At 37.6% G+C, this 21,609-nt stretch overlaps 1 pseudogene; it reads left to right on the top strand.

Annotated features, from left to right (window-relative positions):
* The first annotated feature begins 8,906 nt into the window (after positions 1 to 8,906).
* LOC113737977 (chlorophyll a-b binding protein of LHCII type 1-like) lies at positions 8,907 to 9,645 on the top strand (annotated as a pseudogene).
* The last annotated feature ends 11,964 nt before the right edge of the window (positions 9,646 to 21,609 follow it).

Genomic DNA, 21,609 nt, shown 5'->3' with positions numbered 1-21,609 from the left:
TCCAGATTTGCGGCCGTCACTCCCTTTTTCCAACCTTGCTTTCTCTCGCTCTTTCCCGTTTCTCAGTTTTTCTTAGCCGTTCACTCCAAAAGAACTCCTCCCCTACGGCTGCTGCTCTTTTTTTGTATTTATACCAGGCTAGTAGCCCCAAAACCCTCCATTCAATGGCTAGAAATCATCTGTTCTCAAACCCTTTTTCTTGGCCATCCGATGGGCATGCATCTGTCCTTTGCAAGCTGCAAAAATATGCAGCTTGCATGCCGCGTATCCTTCTTTTTTCTTTTTTTCTTTTTTTTTTTTTGAAATTAATTAAAACAAAATTGATAATAAAAATAAATAACAAAAACAATTTAATTAACATTTGATAAAACTAAATAAACTAGAAGCAACAAAGTGCAATTTCCATTTTCCTTTTTTTTTTTTCATTTTCCAGTTTTCATCGTTCTTCTTCTTTTCTTTTCATTTCCAAATGAACCAAACGATTAATAAACAAAACTAATAATAATAATTAAAAAAAAAACAAATTAAGTAAAATTGACTAAAATAGAAAAATAAAACAAAAATGCTAATCTAAGTCATAATTCTTCTTTTTTTCCTTTCCTTTTTTCGATCAAATTAGAAGATAAAATAAATGCTTGTAAACCAATTAAAATACAATAAGAGACACGAAACAGGAATCAACCAAAATAAATCTAAAATTGAGACAAATAAATCCAAAATTAAACTAATTTTAAAAATAAAATTCGAAACCAAAAATTTGGTGTCTACACTAGTAGTGGAAGTTTTACGAGTGAGGATGTTTTGACTACACTCGAGGGATAGGGGTTGTAGTACCCTAGACTAGACTAGCACTTTTGGAAATTTAACCTTGTGAAAAAGGGAAAAAGTCTTTTGTTGTTTTGTATCTTGGCAATTTGGCACGTTTTGTTACGATCTTGTTGTTTCCCTTTTTCCTTTTGAAATGATTTGATAAATCTATTCCAACTTGATGTACCTATTATGATTCTTATGACATATGAAACTTTACTCCGCTTTTGATTGGTTTTACGACTTATATGTATATTCAAAATCTTGCCCCACACTTTTAGACTTATAATAAGACACGAACGGTGTTAGACATAGTCGAGATTGTGCTTGAGAATATAGACCACCCTAAGGTCTTGGAGGCGACTAGGGATCGTGACCAAATCGAGAGCTTAGTGTTGAAGTTGGAATCCAATGTTTGGTTACCAATTTAATATATTAATACTGTGAGACTTGGGTTAGTGAAAGAAAATCTTTGGTAGATTTCCTGAGCATAATGATTGAGGAGTCAGATATCACATTTGGAATGGAAGCTTGAGGGTATATATATATATATATACACATTATCGAGACTTGAACGATGTGACCACTAAGAGCAAATGCTCCGTTGTCTCACATAGTCGGAAATTTCGACCAATGGCAAGGAGCCGTGATATTATTCAAGTTGAATTTAAAGTAGAGCTATTACCAGTTGAGGACCCTAGAAACTGATGTGTTTAAAATCACTTCCAATTCAAGATAGAGACACTTTGAACTTTCAATTACGCCGTTGGGTTGACCAATGCACTAGTAGCAACTATGACCTGAATGCATTGGGGTTTTAGATCGTAATTGGATTAATCTGAGGTGGCATTTATTGATGATATATCGGTATACTCTAAGGTTTGAGAAGATCATGAAAGATACTTGGAAATGTTTTACAAAGCCCAAGAATGCACCAACTTTCGTTAAGTTCGACAAATGTGAGTTCGATTGGAAGGAAATAGCCTTTCTAGGTTATACAATATCTAAGGAAGGAATTGTTGTTGACTCAACTACAGTGGAAGTTGTTTAAGAGGAAACGACTAGAAAATCCTACCGAAATTTGGAGTTCTTGATGGTAGTCAAACCTTTCCTTTGGTTTGGTCAAGGAATTTTCTAAGAGTACAAGACTTGACAAGTTATTTGGGATTTTAAATGTTAGGAAGAATTTTGAAAGTGAAAAATGTTTAATCGATGCACTTGTGTTAGCCCTACCAAGCTGAGGAGGCAGTTTTGTGATTTATATAGATGTTTCAAATGATGGTTTACAATGTATACTACTGATACATGACGAGGTGATTGTGCATGCCTCTGGAAAGTTAAGATATTACGAGAGAAAGTAACCAACTCATGATTTGGAGTTAGTGGCTGTAATAATGGCATTAAAGAAGTGAGGACATTACCTATGTAAGGTAGACATGAGGGCGATGAAGTTGCCCTATGATTCGGAAGTTAAAATGCCTATTGGAAAAAAAAAATTTTAAATCAAGTTTTGATTACTAGTTGAATGAATAGAAATTGTGAAGTATAAGTTGGAAAATATAAGTTAGTGATTAATCTGGTAGACTTAACTATTAAGAGAATGATAATGTTCTAGATGTGAATTTCGAGGACAAAATTCCTTTTAAGGAGGGGAGGATGTGAGGACCCAAAAATTTTCTTATTTATCGGATATTACAAGTTTACTTAAATATTTATTTACTCATTTTCTCCGAGTTATTCATTTCGACCATTTAAAATCCATTTATATGGAACAACGCCTCTTTTATATTTTAAAACATTTTGTTGGAAAATTCACTTTTCAAAAATTCATTTAGTTCAGAATAACAAGTACACGTTTTCGAGGCTATACTTGAATCAGGAGTGTATTAATATTGGAGAATTAAAAATGATCAATAGTAGATTAAGAAAGGTTAATCGAGGAATTAATACTAGACTCCTGTGAGGACTCGCAAAATTTATTATTTTAAATTCCTATTTCGAGCTCATTTGAATATTTAATTGCCCATTTATTCCGAATATTATTTTCTAACCTCTTTAGACCTAATTACATGGGTCTATAGCTTCGTTATATTTTTAAAGTGACTTGTGTCAAAATTTAATTTTTGGAAGCTCGTTAAGTGAAAATAGTGATTACGCGATTGGGGATTTTAGTTGATTTGGAAATACAATAAACTTGGAAAATTGGAGACTTGCACATTAGTCTCAAAATAGGTATTTTTATATTTAAGTGTTCAAAGGTTAGTTAGTTATATTACCGTTATAGGATTTCTTAGAAATTTCATTATCTCGCGCTTAAATTGGAAATACGCGTTTTTACGTACGCGAGTAATTGAGGAACCTTAGGCCATTATTTTGGGACTATTAAGAGTGAATAATAATAATATGAATGCAAGTGCATTTTAGTTCACTAGTGCAATAAACTCGCGAGGAATCGAGCCGAAACGCACGCGGATGTGCACTAAGTTAGTGGACAGCTTAAGTGCAATTGAGCCACACGTATAAGCTTACCATTAGAAGCTCATATCATCTGCATTTCATTCCTCTCCTACGCACAAACAGCCGAGCAGCCAAGGGAGAGCTAAACCAGAAAATTCCTCCACCCTCTCTCCTCAATTCCTTGCTCAATTTCCTCCAAATTTCACATGCAACCCTCAAATCATTTGGTGATCAAGATAAGCTAGGAATAGAGCTAACTCACATGGTTTTCCTCCAGCTCAAAGTGACCGAAATTCTCTGCCTTGGCTCTCTAAGAAAGTAAGTAATGATCCACTACTTAATTCTTGGTTTATGGAAGCTAAATTACACTCATGAGCTCTTGAATTCTCATGGGCAGCTTTAAATTGTTGAGAAATTGGTGAGTGGGCTCTATGAAATCCCACAATGACTTGGATGATCTGATTAGCTAGGATTGGATGCTGATTGTGTTGATTGAGTGCTAATTTAGTAGAGTTAAGTGGCAAAAATGAAAAGGAAGTCAAATGAGGAGCTGCATGTGATGTTGCCGATTCTGCCCTGCTAATTTCATGCATTTTAGTGTATTTTCTTGAAGTCCAATTGACTTGATTCTGATGAAAATATGAAATATAGGTTGTGTTTAAGGTTTCCTCAAAATTTTACGTGATTTGGGTGAGTGCATGTTGAGTTTTAGAATCTACCAAAACTGGGAAATGATTCCCGTCACTACTAGACAGCCAGTTTGTTTCGGCTATATTTCATCGCTCCGATGTCGGAATCAAGTACCGTTTGCAGCACTGGAAACTAGACATTCCCAGATTTCATTTGGTATAAAATTCAACCCCTAATTCCACCCAAGTACCCCGTACCAACCGTTTAAAGATAACTGTCCTGTTTCTCTGTTTTCCTGGAATGAAGTTCAGAAGCTACAACTTGAGGCTCAAATTTGAGCTAGTTGTGTGCTGAATTTCAAAATGATTTCTTCTGTGAAATTATAACTTTATGAATGTATTTTCCAACGCCACCAACCATGCTCAATTCCGAGTTGAATTGAGTGATTTGTGATCAAAATACGAAACCTGCTCTGTCTTTGAAAACCCTTAATCTTGGACAGAATTAATGTTAGACTTGGTATGGACTTGCCAATTGAGTTTTTGGAGTTAAAACATCTACCAAATGTACCATGAGTGTTTCTTAGGCTTTTTCTATACAAATGAACCACGTTTGAAGGATTTTCCTTGGCCAAATGGTTGGAATGGAAAACAAAAAGCTCAAGACAGTTTTGCCTTAGGATTTTTGAAACTTTGGTTGTTTGGTGGACTACCATTCCGAAGTTATTTCTCCATGAAATTTGGTAGAGGGACAACCCTTATATGGTAGTATTATACTGCTAATTATGGTGTTATTTCGAGGCCGTTTCATGGCTCAGATAAATTACCAAAGTTCATGACTTGAGTTTGAAAAACCCATGTTTCACAAGGAAATTTTGGTAACTTTGAGTTGCCATATCTTTGTACTCAAAGCTCCGTTTCCCATTCCGCTTGTTTTGTTGTAAACTTGGATTGCGACTCTAAAAGTGTTCCAAATTTCAAGAGGTAGTTCAAATCAAGTGAAGTTTGCCAAATTTTCAAAGTTGGCCAAAAACCAATCTAAATTGCCTTAGAAACCAAAACAGAAACTTTGAGCTTATTTTTGAATGTTTTCCATTTGGAATCTTAGAAACGTGTATTCTAGAAACTTTTAGTACCTTGGAAGAGGTTTCCAACGGTACCAAGTTTTCCAATTTTTGACTTGTAAAACGTGAGATACGATTTTTCTAATGTATCATATCAAAACTGAAAATTTTCAAATTCCAAGGAAATGGAGTTTTTAAAAGTACTCCTTATTCCTTTGATATTACCTAAACGTTTTATACTTGATTTTAAAGATGAAAACTTGATTTCGCTTGTACTTTAAAACTCCACATTTGAGCCTTAATTTGTGAGTAATTTAGACTCATTTTTAGTAAAATTTTCTAGAATTGCACAAGGGTGCAAACTTCCTTGATAAATGGGGTTTCTAAGTGATTTTCACTATTAATTGCTCAGGCTCGCATGAGGACCTTCAAGAGGATCCTACGATAGGCGCTTGAACTCCAAGTAACATTTCTCCTTGATTGACTGGGTGAGTGTCAAGTGCATGTCTACTTGCACTTCGCTTGAGATTTGTTGCCTACATGAGCTCTACTTGAACCTGTTGTTACTTGAACTGTACTTGTTGGGGAAAGTGTGTACTTTACCGCACTTTATCTCCTTTACTTGGATCAATACATGACTTGCTACATGAATTACATGTACATGACCTAAAGTCGGAAGCAGAGAAAAACTCATCGACAAAAACTTGGTTTGTTTCTGAAAACCTGACTTGTGGGGACGCCCAAAACCCAATGGTTATACCTCGTAATCTCGCAGCCAATCGTGAGGTCTTGGTCGGGAGAACTTGGTAAATCTTGGGACCTGAAACTTGATCTTTTGAGATCTTGCTTGGCATACTGGTATAGTATCGCCTTTACATGCCTGTTGGTTACGGATCCGAGGGGGTGAAATGATGGATGGAGGGAAGTAAGTGGAGAACTACGGATTGGAAATACCAACCCGGTTGACGGAGAGTCATCGCGGGAAGGTATACGAATGACCCTGGCAATGCAAGTGGAACTTAGCTCCTGAGAGCTACCATATCCTTGAATTGTTTCTGGTTATATTCCATTTGAATTGGCAATTACTTGTATTTTATTATTTGACCTGTTAATTGGGCTTGTTATTTGGATTATGTGATTGCATGTGTGTCCTTGGCCTCACGAGCGTTTTGCTCACCCTGTATATTTGTTTTCCTTAACAGGATTTGGCATGGAATGGTACTTGGAGGAACTCTTTTGATACACTTTTGGCTTAGGGTTTTAATATATTTTGAGTTAGACCTCTTACTAGTTGTATTTCGGAAACCTAATATATGGTTTGAATATTTGATGTACCCGGATGTAGTATATTTTGGGTATTGATGTACTTTTTGAGAATTTAATGTAATGATTGGATAAGCGTTATGTATATTATTAAGTTTGGAAGTTTCCGCACTTTCTTACTTATCTAGTGTTATTGAATGATTTTGCTTTAAACTTGAATGGATACTGCTTGAGTCCTGGCGAGAGTTGGGCAGACGTCCCGCAGAAACCCTCTGGCTCGCCTTAGGGAGAAGTGGGGGCGTCACAAAAGTTTAATCAAATGATCATACCACTAATGCAAGTTAAATTAAAGAATCTAGAATCTTAAATTAAATTATAAAATAAATTGTAATAAACAAGTCAGTTTGCATTAAATGGTCCTGCCTTGAGAAATTTTGAAATGTATCATCATCAATTACCAATTCGGATACATATATATCTCCATTATGCTATTATCTATACTAGTACTGAATTGGGACATCAAACTAAAAATTCTGGGAATCAATTTGCCTATCCAAAAAGAGCAAATTGATGGCAAAGCAATATGACTATATATGTAGTCAAATAGTGTGCCGGGCACCCACTAAAATTTTCCTAGTTGTAGTCCTATTAACTCATAGGCATATTAATGATTCGGCTTTAAGGAACTACTTTTTGGTGTTAGCATAAATATTTAAGCCATATATATTTATGTGTGTGTACAGACTTATAGAGCTCATTTTTTTGACATTTACCCTGTAAAGTGACACCAAAGCATTGGTAATCCAAGGTTATACTATAGTTGCAATACACGTCCCACTCCCAAAATAAAATAATAATGATAGAACTAGTGATGGTACCTGTTTAAGCTCAGAAATTCATGATGGTCTCTCTTCGGATTTTGATAAGAAAAGTCCAACAAAAATATAAGCAAAAGTAAGCTGCAATAAACAAGTTTTAAATTCACACCAAATTATATAGAAATTTAATTACATCGATGGAAAAATAGTGAAGCAAAACAACAAATAATCAATGTCACTGGCCTTGAAAAAAATGAATTTGAGATCGGTGAGTACGGTAGCACTAAAACAATTGGGAGGAAAAAATAACAAAATTATGAAAGAGTAGAAAGATGGAAAAGGATAAGGAGTAGAAAAAGGTGAGGAGTATGGAGAAATTGTGAAAGTCATTAAATAGAGAGAAAATAAAAGTAAAAAGCCGTTAGACAGAGAATATCAGGTTGATTAATTAGATAAGGATTCTGAATAGAGAATATTAGGTTGTTTAATTATATAAGAATTTTCAACGTAATTAACAAATAAGGGTAAATTTGGTAGATAAGATAAGATAGTTGAAGTAAATCTGTTGATTTTTATCAGAATTAAACATTCAGTTACGATTTTTGTACCGAAAAAAATATATACGAATTCAGCACCACTTAACAAGTTCAGTGGATGAATTTTTATTTATCAAATATCCAAAACATCTAAATGTTTGAAAGAGTTCAATTTCAGCAATTTTTTATGTTATCAAATAGACTCTTAGAGTATTAGTTACAAGGAATAATTCGTCAGTCCAACTCGATTACATCATGTATCTGACCGTGAAATTTCAAGAATGCGTTTCAATCTTAATCTCAAGAGAAATTAATAAGGCCTTACCACTCATATAACGAACCAATTCTTATCACAGGGGAAAGATTACATTTTCTTTGATGATTCTGAGATGCCAAGTTCCTCCAAGGCTTCTAACATCTTGTACCTCCAAAACCTTAGCTTTGGTAGGAGGAACCATAACCTCGGATAGGCATTTGTCAAATTCAACTCCACTGTTGCAGCGAAGAAGATTAGGAGGAACAACAACGTTGGATAGGCATTTGCAAAATTCGCCTCCTCCGCTACAGCGAAGAAGACCAAGCTCTGTATGGATTGGCCTTTTTAAAAAAAAAAAAAAATTATGTTCATTTGTTGAGGCTATAATAGTAGTTTCAAAAACAACTCTTAAAATACACAAAATCTGAAATACAACTTATAAAAATATATTTAAAAAAAATCCTATCATATTTTCTTCTTCCACCCACCATACACCACCATCATCACCACTCCCCTCCTCCCTCCTCTATCGCCACTACCACTATCAACCTTCCTTCCTCCTCTTTCTCTCACTTCCTCTTCCTCCCTTTCCCTCCCCTCCCCTTCCTTCCCCCTAACTACCCCCTTCCCCCTTCCATTTGAAATCCACCAAATCTCGCAAGTAGCCCTCTAGTCAGAGGTCACCACAAGATCTCAAATCTAGTCGCGATTGGTCAATACTAGATCTCAAATTTAGTCGTAATCCTCTGCTCGCGAGATCTGGTGGATCTGAGATGGGTGGCTTGGGGGAAGAGATGGGAGGGGAGGAGAGGGGAGAGAAGGAAGGACAAAGGGGAATGAGAAGGAAGGAAGGCAGGGAAGGAAGAGAAAGAGGAAGAGAGAGGGGGTCGTAGTGGTGGTGATAGTGGTGGGTGGTGTTATTTTTAATTTTTAAAAGGATAAAATACAAGGAACTCCCTTGTAGTTTCGCGAAAAGACACCTTATCCCCTATCGTTTAGAAACCTCCACATAAATATCATAAACTTTATAACTAAAGTGGAAATTGACCTGTAACCGAGCGTGCGACCTAGTGACGATGGGTATGCGAGGTTCCTTTGAAAAGACCTTGAGTTTCATTCCAAAACTACCCTTCAATTGCTATATTGAAGTGACATATTAGGGTAGAAGACATTTGAAGCCATCAAAGAGTGAAAGGAAAAAGGGAGAAGAATGAAGAGAAAAAAATGTAGGACGATTGACGAATCTTAGGGAGAATCGAAAGTCGCCATGTCCACTTCTGCAAATTTTGGAGGAGGTTTGACGGATCAGAAGTTATTCATTCAAGATGGGCTATGCTTGGAGCACTTGGTTGTGTTTTTCCTGAGCTTTTATCAAGAAATGGTATCAAGTTTGGAGAAGCAGTTTGGTTCAAAGCTGGTTCACAAATTTTCAGCGAAAGTGGGCTTTGATTATTTAGGTAACCCAAGCTTAATTCATGCATAGAGTATTTTAGCGATCTTGGCTTCACAAGTTGTCTTAATGGGGGTTGTGGAGGGCTTCAGAATTGCCGGAGGACTGCTTGGGGAGGTGACTGATCCTATTTATCCTGGAGGGAGCTTTGGTCCTCTTGGATTGGCAGATGATCCTGAGGCTTTTGTTGAGCTTAAAGTCAAGGAAATCAAGAATGGTAGGTTCGCTATGTTTTCCATGTTTGGTTTCTTTGTTCAAGCTATTGTAACTGGAAAAGGACCTTTGGAGAACCTAGCTGATCACCTTGCTGATCCAGTGAAAACAATGCCTGGGCATATACAACAAACTTTGTCCCTGGCAAATAATTTGGTGGTTCTTATACTGTGATTTGTTCCAAAGCATTTGTGTGATTGGATTGTTACGAAATTGTTGATGATTTAAAGATGTAAATGATGGACTTTATGCATATAAAGTGTCATTCTTTCTTAAAGTAAATTTCAGAATATTGTTTCCTCCGAGAAAATGATGTCAAAGATCATATAGTGGTTGAAAGTTGATGTCTACAATATAAAGTTAGATGACGGTATTTAACCTGCTGCCCATAACTCAGCTAGTTCAGAAGGTAATTTCCACTTTAGTTATGAAATTTAGGGTATTTATGTAGAGGTTTTTAAATAATAGGGGGTAAGGTGTCTTTTCGCGAAATCACAAGGGATTCCTTGTATTTTACCCTTTTTAAAAATATATCTCAAAAATTTTTAATTCTAAAAACACTTCAAAACATATCCCCAAAAACATCTTGAAAGCTCCTAACCATTTAGAACAAAACTGTAAAAAGTTTTCACATATCACTACGGTAAAATTTTTAAATAGCCTCACAATATATAATCCATACAAAGCCAAAGGTTTGTCAATTGGGTACACAAGAAAAATATTCTTGCTGCACCTATTATGGATGCCTCATCATTTAGTTTTAGCCTATTAACATCACAAAAAGATAGAAGTATATTCCCCAGTTGAGAAATTAGATTAACTTTATATGCTTTTAATTTACACTTTTTTCTTGGATATTTATTGTTAGTAGTATAATGAATAATGATGAAGTTCCCAAAATTGTTCCCTTTAGCTTTAAGTTAGATTTTGAAACACGTGAACTATTTGCTACAGGTTTTTTAAATTTGGATCCTAAAATGCTCTGCCATTGCACGTTATACATCTAAATTGCCTTGGTCCACCTACGACATGTTGCATATTCAAAATCAAATCAATAAAATTACTAACTGCAATTCTTTGTTGCTCAAATTCAACAACCCAATGTCAAGTAAATTTTTTAAGTTGATTTTATCTTTCAATTATCTCAGCAAGCTATTCATTCATTATAATCACTCATTGTCCATCAATGGTGTAGCCTAAACCAGCCTTAACACCATATATAGCTCACAATTTGCACCAGTTGACTAAACCACGTCCATTGCAAAATAAGAAACTATATTTCTTTTTGTATCCATTAACTACAATTTGATGAAGAATCTTATCTGTTATAGAGCTGATTTTTTGCGGCTGATAAATCGACGCTGATATCGTATATGTCCACTTCAGCGATTAATATTTTAATGGTGTGCCACTCGCATTTAATGAGAGAAAGAAAAGAAAACATGCACTGATGAAAGCCTGACGTCTAGATTGATTGCTATTCGTATGCCTTGAGAGACCTCAAGGACTTAAAATTCATGCCAGAAGCAATCGGTAAAAGAAGAAAGAAGGACGTTTGACAAATGAAAATGAACTGATTAACTAAAGGACTGATGAACATTTATTGGAAATTAACAAGAAGGCTCAAAAAGCAGTATGGGACTAACATGGAATTCCATTAACAATCCTAATAACATATACATGACTTTAACTAGAACAGCGAAAATGAACATGAAACTGACATAAAAGAGCTATTAAAAGGAATAAAAAACCCTAATGATAGCCTAAGAATTCTAAATGGAAAGAAAACATTACTAAAGAACTACTTTGGGAGAGGGCATGAGCATGACTCTAAGATACTATTTTTTTTGTGTGTGATGTACGTTCGTTTTTCCTAAATCATCTGCGGGTATTTATAGCCAAGGTTTTCCTCCAAAGTATGGCGATTAATCAGTCTAATTCCGCTAAGGTCGTGAGCCACTTTTCCTCCCTTCATGGCTAACATTCCTATTTTTCTTGGGACATGGGGGATATCATGTCCCACTTTGCGGTTTTGATTATTGGCTGATAACTACTTCTCCTTACATCCTAGAGATAAGGTAACCACCATCCTAAGATGTATGTAGGGCGTATGTTGGAAGATCTATTTTAACGGCATGACTAGTCAACACCCAACTTAATCACTGGGCCTTTGGCTCAGTGGGGAGGCAAGGGTTCGGGCTCAGTGGCCACCACTTACTTGATGAGGTGGGAGGTAAGGGTCGAACCCTTGCCTCCCACCAAAAATGCGATATTTCTTTAGCTTGTCTTCAAAAAATTTAGATGAGTGTGCTGTGCAGTCGTCTGATTCGGTAGTGGTTCAGTCCCCTCCGATTTATTTTTGAATCTCCTTAGGTCCACCCCCTTCCCCTTAGTATATGATAAATTAAATTTACCATCTCCAAAAAAAAAAAAAAAAATCAACACCCGACTTGAACGGACTGTCAACCCTTTCTTGCTTTGTCGACCTCTCTGACCATAATTCTCTATACAATACCTTGCTTGATGAGTCACACTATTGAACTATCAATAGTGCACCAAAATCTGCCCTTCTCAAACATTTGATCGGTGGCTAATCAACTCATTAAATGTTTGATTCTTGCCTAGTCATGCTGTCCTTGGATTCTGTCTCTGGTGTGGTGACAGCTAAAGATTTCATGTTCATTCCACGTGTCAAAACCTTTTCCTTCCCGAGGTTTACTTTCTCAAATTTCAAAAAACTTCTTTTCCTTGGTGTGTAGCTTTTAGTTAGCCTTGATCATTATCTACACTCCTATCAGCACGCACCCTTTCATAATAAGGCATAAAGTTTGATTTTCAAATCACTCACTTACTTTGTTGGTTACTTGGTTATGCTACTTCCATCTTTTTCTATTCCTTTCTTTAAATCTTACTCTGTGCTAGTAGATTCTCAAAGCTTTTTTCTCTATCCATGGATCAAGCTTTTTCTCCTTTCTTCATGGCGTCTCATGGTCTCTGTTTTCAAACTCGGACCGGACCGGCCGGTCGAACCGGTTGAACCGGGAACCGGCCAGGTAACCGGTCCGAGTCACATTAGAAAACCGGAAATTTAAAACCCGGTCAAAGCCGGTCAAAAACCGGGTTTGACCGGGTTTGACCGGGAAAAAACCGGTTTTTCCGGTTCAACAGTATTTTTTTAAAAAAAAAATTCAAACTTTTTAATATTATGTTTTGACCCCCTAAATTGTTAAAACTTATTGATATACCTCAAATATTTGATACTTTATAAATATTGTCCTAAAATTTGATGTTATTTTTCAATTAAATTCATAATTTTAATTCTAAACTTGTTAATATTTATTAAATAATATAAATTGCTACTTGATTGTTCTAATTTCTTTGTATTTTCTTGTTAAATATATTTGAAACATCAAATATATATGAATATGCCTTTATTAATATCAATATATTATTAGATATTATATATATAACATTTTAATTTTAAAATAATTTTTATTTATGACGTCATCCGGTTCGACCCCTATCGACCCCCGGTCGAACCCATTGACCCCTGACCCCTGACCTCGGCCGAGTCGCTATCCGGTCCGGTTCTGAAAACATAGCTCATGGTGACCAATCTTCCAACAAGGCTGCAGCTGAGACTTCCGATGTTTCTCCTCGGGTGATCGGCCAAGTACTAATATCTAGCCTTTACTTCCCTATTTTAACTCTAGGCCTATGCTTTGACCAATACAGTTCAAAGTTGGTGCTCTCTGTACCTATCCCCCAAGAATCCCTTCGCTCTCATGAAATCCTAACGTTTCACGAGACCGATTGCTTTAATAGCAGAATTGTTGCCCTCCATACTTGGCCTTGGAGTGAGCCAAAAAACGCTTGGGCAGAAAGGTTTCAATCCCACTTCGAGCAAGCATGGCGGGCTACTGGGATCTTTGATGCCTTGCAACTTTGCAAGTAGCCTATACTGGCTAACTTTTAGCTTCTGGCTACTGCACGATGCTTCTGCAGCATCTCAATCAACGTGTTCCTCTTCTCTGATGGGCCGATGACTCCTACGGTGATAGACATTGACGCTATTACTGGCTTGCCTCCTCATGATACAGTCATCAATTTTAACGTCAAAGAAACCATCATTCGTAAAGATTTTGGCCCCAGTGGTTGAGAGACAAAATCTTATGGCCCTTTCTTAAAGTTTTCCCCTTTCTCGAGTCCTAAATCAGATGTCATAGAGAAAGAACACATCAATTTTCTCACTATTTGGCTCTATCGATAAATTTTTGGTACATCAACATTCCAAATCACTCAAGAATTTTACCATGTAGCACTTGCTCTTTCGAAAATGAAGACTCTGACCTTAGCTTCCGTCATCCTTTATCACATCTATCAAAAGCTTTTTTTGAGTATTAGCAAGGTCAACACGTTCAAAGGCAGATGTGATTTTTGCGGACATGGTTCAAGTGCTATTTTCCTTCCGTCAGGCCTGCTAACTTCCTTTTTTTGGAAAAAATAGGCATTCTTGGGACCACTTTTGTTAATCAACCCCTCAATTCTTTAACCTTTGCCGATTACGTATGAATCTTTTATGACATAACTCTCACTGTTGAGCCGTGCCCTGATGTAGTTTGGGGCCATGACCTTTCTCCTTCTTGGTTTGCCTTGACTCCCAACAAATCCGATTTGTTTAAAGAAGAAAGATGGATGCGCAATGAGGTGTGGGCCTCTTATCTGATCAATAGGCATTTGGATTATGGCTACGCACAACTTCCTCTCTACTCCACGAAGGCTGCTAAAGTTGGTGCTGAAATTTACTCACCTCAATTTGCTGTTCATCAATTTGGTATTAGCAAGGGCATCATGGCCTTCCTTCAGCACCCAATTAACTCTGCCAATTCTGCTCATACCTTTTCTGAGGATGCTGATGAGTTGAATGAATTCAAACATCATGAACAAAACATCGGCTGGTAAATTTAAGATCGTTCATTTTGACTTACAAATTCAGACTTCCATTGAATTTAATCTTTGGTGGCTCGATTTTATAACTAATGTTGGCTTGAACCAATTGATAGTCTCCTTCATGTTCTCTCGTGTGTTTCCTTTTAGGGTAGCTTCATCCAAAGGTAAACAAAGGGCCGACATTTTAGCTTTTGAATAGTATTACCACTTGAAATAGAATCCCGGCCAACGAGATTTTTTTTTTTTGGTGAAAATAGGGATTAAACATTAATAAATAACAGAGTTTCGCCCTATTTATTACATTGCAAAAGAGATAGTGCGGGAAAAATAGATCCCTTTCAAGTCCTCATCATAGACAAAAGCGAGTTCTTGAGGACAATTAGCAAAAGTTACAAAGTTGGATTGTAATCTGCCTCCCATTCTTGCGAGTGCGTCCGCGCATCTATTTGTCTCCCGGTATATGTGGGATATCTTAACATGCCGCAGCTGCGAAAGGAGAAATCTGCAATCCAAAATGATAGAGTTCAAAAGGTGATTAGGATTGGTAACAGCTTTTAACAAAGTAACAATAGCTTCGCAGTCAACTTCAACTTCAAGTTGAGAAATTTTTAAGGAAAGGGCTAGTTCTAGTCCATCTCGGATACCCCAACATTCTGCCAGCATGTTGTTTGTAGAGCCTAAGTTTCTGCAGTATCCTTTAATCCAACATCTAGAGGCGTCTCTGATTACACCTCCAGCTCCCGCTGGACTTGGATTTCCTAAGGTTGATCCGTTTGAGTTGAGCTTGAACCAATGAAGGATTGGGGGAATCCATCTGATAAGAATTTGGGATTTTTTGCGAGGGGGATGGTCAGATTTTGGGCCAAGGGAGTAGAACTCAATAGCCAACTTAATGCTGGTTTTGGTTGGTGGAGGTTGTGATCTGCTGGGCTCAAATATCTTTTTATTCCTGGATTTCCAAATGGTGGAGCAAGTAAAGGCAAAGAGTGTGCCCCAAGGAATATTGTAGTAAGGGGATGGTGTGGAAATTTTACATCCTTCCCTAATCCAGATATGAAAAAGAATGTGTAAAGTGGATAGATAATAGTTGGGATTGAGTTCCATCCAAATAGCTTGGGCGTGGACACATTTATGCAAGACATGATTAGTATCCTCTATCTGTCCTGGGCAGAAAGGGCAGATATTGTCAGGGAGGATGTTTCTCTTATGAAGGAGATATCTTGTAGCAAGTTTGTCTTGTGAAGCTAACCAGAGGAATAATTTGGTTCGATGAGGTGTGTGAGTAGTCCAAATCCAAGTGAAAGAATGGCTTGGAGGGTGGGGTGTTTGATCAGTGTATTTGGTCTTAATATATAGCATACGAACAATCTCATATGCTGAATTGAGACGAAATTCCCCATCTGGAGAATTCCTCCATATAAGGTTGTCTGTTTGTTTAGAGTGGTGAGGTCTAGGAATGGCTTTTAACAAGTCCAGAATGAAAGGAGGTAGATGGAAGGAAATTTTGTTGAAGTTCCAATTACCATTGCTGTCAAAGAGATCTGCTAGTAGTAGCTGATCTTCCTCTGGTAGGAGTGGTCCTTCAATTAAGGAACTGAGGGTGTTTGCTGAGAACCATTTCCCAGACCACACTTTAATTGATTTACCATCTCCTATGTTCGAACCCAGCCCTTGGTTGAAGATGTTGTTACCGTTTATGATATTCCTAAGGTTTATGGAACCACTAGATTTGCTGAAGCTAAGAGGGGATTCCTTCAATGGTTAGTTTCTATGTATGTAGAGATCTAAAAGTATTTGAACCCAAGGGCGATGTGTGTTTTTCATCATCTGCCAATTGAGTTTGGCCAAACTAGCTTTGTTCAAAAGGGCTGATTGTCTCAATCCCAATCCTCCTTCCTTTTTGGGGAGGGTAACAATTTCCCACTTAATCAAGTGAAGTTTTTTCTTCCCCTCTGTGGATCCCCAAAGGAAATTTTTCTGTTCTCTATCAATGGCATCACAGATTTTTTTTGGGATATGTGCTGCTTGGAAGAAATAGGTAGGGATGGAAGAGATACATTGTTGGATAATTGTCTTTCTCCCAGCAAAGGACAAAAGGTTTGCTTTCCAGCCTTGGAGGTTGGTCTGAATTTTTTCCAATAGGAAGTGGAAGGTTTTAGCTGTTGCTTTTTTAACACTAAGGGGAAAGCCAAGATATTTTCCTAGGTCTCGAGTACCCTGGATGTTTAGTGTCCTGGTGATAGAGTTTTTTGGTGATTTCGAAAATAGTATCCTTGACTTGGAGTGATTAATACGGAGACTAGAGAGGTCCTCAAAATTGCTCAGAATATTGTGGATAGTGGTTATGGAGGTATCATCTATCCTCGAGAAAAGGATAATGTCATCTGCAAAAAGACAATGTGATAGACAATGTCTAGATCTCCCAAATTTGAGAGGGGTCCAGTTGTTACATCCACTTCTTTGGTGATAGCCATTGACAGATATTCCATGCAAATAATGAAGATGTATGGAGATAAAGGGTCTCCTTGTCGAATGCCTCTAGAAGGGGAAAAATAATTTGTTGGGGATCCATTTATGAGTATGGCCAAATTGGTAGATGTAATGCAATGAAGAATGAGGTTGATGAGGGATGGGGAAATGTCAAAGAAAGTGAGGGTTTGATAAATAAAAGACCATTCAAGACTATCATAAGCCTTATGAAGATCAAGCTTGATGGCACACAGCCCATATTTGCCCTTTTTATTTTTTAGTCTGTGAATGGCTTCTTGGACAAGCATGATGTTATCTGTTCCACTTCTACCAGAGATAAAACTGGATTGGAAAGGGGAGATGCTGGTTGGAAGGATGGGTCTAACTTTATTGACAATGATCTTGGCTAGTATTTTATAAGTGGTATTGCAGAGACCTATGGGTCTAAACTGCTGAATGATATCTGGGTTGTCGAGTTTGGGGATCAAGCAGATTAAGGTATCGTTAGTCCCAGATGGAAGGGGTTTAAGATTGAAAGCATCATGAATGAATTGGGTGACTGAAGGAGCAAGGAAATTCTAAAATTTCTGGTAGAAAATTGGGTGGAAGCCATCTGGCCCAGGACATTTGAGAGGTTTCATATCAAACACAACCTTTTTTATTTCTTGGACGGTTGGGAGGGTGACTAGGGATATTTTGGTTTCTTCCTCCAGATTAGATTTCTGAAAAGGGAAATTCTATGGATATAAGGATGACTGAGAGTGGTGAGAAGTAAATAGGGAAGAAAAGAAATTAAGGATATGATTTTTTACAACATCACTATTGGTCAGCCATTGACTTACATTATCTCTCAAAGATACAATTTTAGTCCGTTTCCTTCTACAGAGGGTAGAAGTTTGGTATTGAGGTCATCTGAGATAGAATAGTCCAATCTAGATTTCATAATCCAGAGGGATTTTTCCTGATGAAGGATTTCATCATACTCAAAAAGCAACTGTTTTTCTAAAGACTCTAGGAATTGAGAATGGTGAGATTGCAACGTTTTTTGAGCACCTTGGAGTCTGGCTAGGATCTTTTTTTTTCTAAAGAAAATATTCACAAAGGTCTTTTTACTCCAGGAAAGGATGTTAGAAGTGAGGTTTTCGATAGAATTGGAAATAGAAGCGGGAGGCCCAGACCAAGATTGATGGAAGAGTTGAGGGAACTCCGGGTGTGACATCCAGAATTTCTCCAGTCTAAAAGGTCTGTTGAAGGAATTACTAATAGCCGGCTTGAGGTCTAAAAGAATTGGACAATGATCTAAGTGAGTTCTTGCAAGATGGTGTATTTGTGCCTCAGGATAAAGGTTTTTCCATTCAGGGTTACAAAAGGCGTGGTCCAGTCGTTCATAAATGTGACCTAGGTCCTTTCTAAAACACTGCCAGGTATAACAAGGTCCATTGAAACCTAAGTCTAACATGTTACAAGAGTCCAAATACTCTTTGAAAAAACTGGCTCTATTTAGACTAATCGGGTTTCCCCCTTTCTTGTCCGAATTCATTAAAATCTCATTAAAGTCCCCCATCCAAACACAAGGGAGATTAGGCTTATTAGAGAAACACAAAATATTCCATAATTGTAGTCTTTCCTGAAATCGTGGACTAGCATAAATTCCATAAAGAAACCGAGGGGGTGAGTAGGGGGTTACCTGGATTGAAGTGTGGATGACCTGCGATAGGTTGGAGATAGGATCTATGTGAACTTCTGCCTTGTTCCACAGTAGCCACATTCTATTTTTGAACCCGGAAGAGTCAACCACTGAGAAATTGTCAAACGGGAGTTGACTACAGATTTCGCGTGCTCAGTCTCCGTGAAGTTTAGTTTCTACTAGTATAGCAATGGCGGGATTATGAAGCTGGAGTAGTTGAAGGAAGTGATTTTTGAAACCCGGGTGTCCGGTACCCTTGACATTCCAGAATAAGATCTTCATAGAGTCAGGAAATGGGTTGGGCATCATCGGCTCTGGTGGGCTCTGAGGCCTCACTTGAGAGCTGGGATTTCCGTCGTAGATATTGTCGGGAAAGTGAAATTCTCGACTGAATCTTGGGTGTAGTGTTAAGTAGTGGTCTCTGGAGTCTACGCCTAGCAGTTCGATGGCCGTCATGAATATTTTTATGGCTAATATTTCTTTTTATCGACGTGATAATTGTGACAGAGCTTTGAGAGTCTCTGGCAGTGACTGAAAGTGGAGATATGGAGAGTACTTCTTGCCAGACGTTTAGTTGTGGCATTGTTTCGAGTTCTCGAACGGGGTTTGAGCCCGTGAGTTCCCGGGCATCTGTCCTCTGAGAAGTCCCCTGAGCTGTCGCTGGACGATTTTGAGTCCTCCTCCATGAAGGGGTCCAACGATAGTGGCGGTTTGGGTGTCTCCTTGGTTCCGGGTACTCCCTTCCTGGCCGGGACTGTTGTGACCGGTTGTGAGAGCGGTTTGGCCTTTGGTGGTGTTGTTCGTATGCAAGTCTCCCTGCTCTGATTCTCCTCACCTCCCTGTTCCTTGATGTCAGCTGGTCTTCTGGGTCCAGGTTTGTGATAAAATCTATCCTGGTCTGAGTTGCCCAAATCTGTATTCTTCCCAAACTGTATTGGTCCTAGATTTGACGGATCTCTTCCAAGGAGAGATGTGGGTTCACGAATAGGAGTAGGTCTACCACTCTGTGGGAGCATATCAGTACCCACTCCTCTTCCCTGAACATGTGGTTGAGTTGTGGTGCTTGGGAGTTTTCTTCCGATCTGTGATGGGAGTAGAGGTTCCAAACTTGGTGAGTTTGGTACAAGGGGTGGGAGTTTCTCGGGTTGGTTCTCGTCCTCCGGAACATTGATGATGTGATACCCCAACTTTTAGGATCATCTTTTGTTTAGTCTCAAAGAGGATATTACGGTTTCTTTAGTTTATTTTTATTCTAAACCATTATTTTGTTTTAAAGAAGAAACTAAAGTTATTTCTTTGGGTTCGATTTAAAATCTTGTTTTATTTGAAAAGATTAGAAACCCTAAAAGTCTAATCAAAACCCTAGTTTCACTTGTGACTGACCGTTTTCTCAAATTTCTCATATTTTAACCGAAACCCTAAATTCAATTTATGGAATTGTAAAACCCCTTACGTTTTTCTTAAAAATCCCATTTTATTTGGAACTTATGATTTTATAGTAGCCCTACCACCCAATCACCCCACAATAAATGTAAATGAATATAGAAGTAAGGGTTTTCGTTGTCCGTTTTCAAGTTAGAGCGAATTAGGGTTTTCACGTTTTTTCGTAGTGTGGCTATTCGGTACGGAGTGAGGATCAAATTTGGTGGGTAAGAGTGACTTTTGGATGAGGAAATATTATATGATTAGAAGTGATAATAATAAATTAGTGAATAGGAAGTAAAAACCCTAGTACGTGTGATTTAAGAAAAAACGGTGCGAACCGACGTGTACCGTGCACTACCGATTGAACACACCACTTTCTTACCATATAAGCTCATTAATATTTGTGCAAAATATCCTCTCATTCTCAGCTAGCTTTGGCCGAAAATGTTGACCAAATTTGCAAGGAAAAGAAAAAAAAATGAGTGGAAATTGGTAATGCCACTTGTTGGCCATCTAGGGCCTTGACCAAGACCAAATTGTCTTGCCTTCTTATCACCATTTAGCTTCCTTTCTTCATCATTTTCTGCTTTCTTTGGCTGAGAGAGAGGGAGAGAAAAACCAAGGGAGAGATACACCAATCCATCTTGAGTTTGAGTCACTTAGGTGAGGAAACAAGAAACTAATCCGATTAAAACTTTCTTCGAGTGTTTAGCTAGTGGTGTGTTGGTGAAAGTTGGAAGGAAAAGCTAGGGCTACTCTTGGAAGTAACTTTAGTAAGGTAATAATGCTGATTTACCATTTCTTACTCTTAATCTTGCTTAATTTGGCATAGCACCTTACATTTGTGGTGGATGATAGCTATTATAGTGTATGTTCTTGAGTTACATGAGTTAGGGTTTGAATGATTTTCTACCTATACTTGCTGTATGGATAGTATATGTTGTATCTAAACTTATATAAGAGGTTGTGATAGTGATTGAAGCAAGAAATGAAGAAAGTTTCCTTTGAAACCGTAAAATTTCAGATTTCTGGAAAACTGTAGTTTAGTTCTGTCCGGTTCCAGTTCGTGATGTTAGAGGCTGAATTAAGCCTAGCATAAAACATGAAAGTTTTATACAATGATGTTTTATAGTTTTCTACAAATTTCAACTCAATTGGAGCAACGTAGCCTGTGAAAAGACCAAAATACCCTCACTGCCCTAGGATGTATCCAGTGATCAGTTTTAAACAGTTCATCCAATTGACCGTGTTTATTCACTATGATCCGTGCTGATTTAGCCATTTTCCAAAACATGAAAGTTTTAGTAATTTGTCTTAGCTTTTCAACGCCTCCAAGAACATCTTAAACGGACTTTGGTAGCTTGAGATATGGCCATTTGAAGGTAGTGCAGTTAACTGGTCTATTAGTTGGAATTTGGTTCTGTGAATTGGGAATTTGACTGGGTTACCCTGGAATTTGGACTAAGTAATTTTCATAAAAATTGTAGCCCTTTGTCTTAGTTTCGAAACGGCATAAATTTCATCCCAATCCGATAAGCGTAGATTCGGTTGTGCCCGTTATGTAAAATCATGTCAAATTTGTCTT

The sequence above is a fragment of the Coffea arabica genome, chromosome 3e, assembly GCF_036785885.1.
Source record: "Coffea arabica cultivar ET-39 chromosome 3e, Coffea Arabica ET-39 HiFi, whole genome shotgun sequence".
NCBI lineage: Eukaryota > Viridiplantae > Streptophyta > Magnoliopsida > Gentianales > Rubiaceae > Coffea > Coffea arabica.
This window is presented reverse-complemented; position numbering and strand designations above follow the sequence as displayed.